We start from the raw sequence: 2,654 nt of genomic DNA, 5'->3' as shown, positions 1-2,654 counted from the left end.
TAGATAGATAGATAGATAGATAGATAGATAGGTGGCGCTTTGGCCCAGAGGCAATGTCTCTGTCATTGGTCTGGAACCCCAGGGTTCACCTCCTGGACAAGTTCGAATCCCGGTTAGGGCGGTTAATATCTTCCAGTGGACTCACCACCCGCAGGAAGGTTTGGGGGGTCTGTTTGTGAGGTAGTCGGTGGTCCACGCGGCGAGCTGCTCCCCTGCTCCTGCATCCACCAGTTTCCTGCGCAGCACCGCCGGTTGGATGGTGTTGAAAGCACTGGAGAAGTCAAAGAACATGACTCTCACAGTGCTCCCGGCGGTCTCCAGGTGAGTCAGCGCCCGGTGCAGAAGGTAGATGACGGCGTCATCCACCCCAACGTTCTGCCTGTAGGCAAACTGCAGCGGGTCCATCGCAGAGCTCACCTCTGTGCGCAGGTGACTGAGGATCAGCCTCTCCATGGTCTTCATCAGGTGGGAGGTCAAGGCGACGGGTCTGTAGTGGTTCAGCTCCCTGGCGTGCGATGTCTTCGGGACTGGAACCACACAGGAGGTCTTCCACAGGGACGGAACCTTCTCCAGACTGAGGCTCAGGTTGAAGATGTACGTGACCACCCCACAGAGTTGGTCAGCACAGTTCCTGAGCAGTCTAGGGCTGATTCCATCTGGTCCTGCAGCTTTCCTGTTCTTTAGTCGCCTTAATTCTCTCCTCACCTGCTCAGATGTCAGGGAGAGAGGGGAGTGAGGGGAGGTTGACAGCTGGGGGTTGGGGGGCAGGGGTGTAGGTGAGAGGTGTTGTGGATGGTGGTTTAGATGGGGGATGGTAGCTGTGGTCGCTGGTGAGGAGAAGTGTGAAGAGGTGGAAGCAGTGGTGGAGGAGGGGGGTGGGGGCCTTTGATCGAATCTGTTGAAGAACTCATTCAGTTCATCGGCCCATCTCTGGTCACCCCCTGGTGTGTCGCTGGCTCCACTCAGTCCATGACCCGTGATGTTCTTCAGGCCCCTCCAAACATCACACGTCTTGTTCTGCCCCAGCTGCTCCTCAAGCTTCTCCTTGTAGGTGTTCTTGGCCTTCCCAAGAACACCTACTATGTACATAGTAGATACATACGGACAGTAGTGCACTGTCAAGGCCGACAAGGCCTTCTCTGCTGGCTTAAGCAGTATCAGAGTCAATGATGTACCATTAATGTATTTACATGTATATTACAGTTAGTAGAGTTACGTTGGTGATTTGACATGTTTGATTGGATGGTGAAAGTGATGAATGTCATTACTATGTATGTAGTTGCATGCTTGAAAATTAAAATGTATATGCGGTCACTGCTGCCGACTAGGGATACACTGAATATAAAACCTCTTATATAAAATATAATATAAAAACGAGTCTTGGCTGTATACAGCGCAGACCACAAGCTTCTCACAACATTCACTTCACACCAGTGGGTCTTAATAGAGAACATCCTCTCTCCTCTAGCTCCGTTTGAGCAGCTTACTAAAGAGATCAGCTTCTCTAACGCATCTGTAGCAGATGCTATTCTTTTAATCGCACTACTAAAGCGTCTTCTAAGCAAGGTTGCGACAGACAACGGAGTGAAAACAAAGAAAAGTACACTCACAGAGTCTTGTCAGTACACGCTTCAGATCTATTTGGATCCTTTTTGTCACGACTACTTGGTTCACGTTATAAAGATCAATACTTGGATGCAGGAATAAAGCAGCAGCCACGAGAAATGATCCAAGCTGTGACAGGCTTGTCAAGTGTGTTTTTGGTCCATTAGTTGTTGTTAAAGGCCTACAGTTGATATATGGGCTATGGGACAATGATGTACCATTAATGTATTTACATTATTTACATTACACTATTATGTTGTAGGTCTACAGAGAAAATATTGTTGTATCTTTGAGCAGTTACACTTGTTCTGAATGCACTTTGTTGTAGTAGTCCTACTGAGAAAATGTTAAAATGCAATTGACTTAAATGCACATTGTGTTTTTATGAGAGAGCATATTTCATTTTTCAATCTTTCAGCAGACCATTAGGCCTGTACATTATCATTTAATGTACACATAAGTGGGGTCAAGTTTAACATTTTATTTTCAATTTAATTTAATTTTGTTGCATTGTTGGAATGTGCTAAATAGATATTTTTATAATTTTGTAATTGTTTTATTCTTTGAAACATTCATATTAATTTGTGGAATTGCAGTGCCTTGATTTTATTGAAGTTTAGTGCAGAGCCATAAATGCAATGGTATTAATAACTGGCATAATAATTTCTTTTGGTGTTTCGGTTTTTGGCCGAAAACACCACTGAACAACACCGCAAAAAAAAAAAAAAAAAATAAAAATAAAATCCCTAAAATCCCTCCAAGTGCAATAAAATGCATTTGGAGGCATGCTCTTGTGTAAGTATTTTGTGTTTAAAATCAGAGGAAAAAAATTCAAATTTGTTGACACAAAATGTCTTACTATACTATGTTGTTTGTGAAAAATGCAAAAAAATACCTCCAAATACAATAGAAAGCCCCAAAACATACTCCTATGTAGATATTTTGTGTTTAAAATCAAAGGAAAAAAAGTCATATTTTGACATGGTAGATTTACACAAAATGCCCTATGATGCGTGTGAAAAAATGCAATAAAATAAAAAGTCCCTGAA

This window comes from Cynoglossus semilaevis, chromosome 8 (genome assembly GCF_000523025.1).
Source record: "Cynoglossus semilaevis isolate Cse_v1.0 chromosome 8, Cse_v1.0, whole genome shotgun sequence".
Classification (NCBI taxonomy): Eukaryota; Metazoa; Chordata; class Actinopteri; order Pleuronectiformes; family Cynoglossidae; genus Cynoglossus; species Cynoglossus semilaevis.
This window is presented reverse-complemented; position numbering follows the sequence as displayed.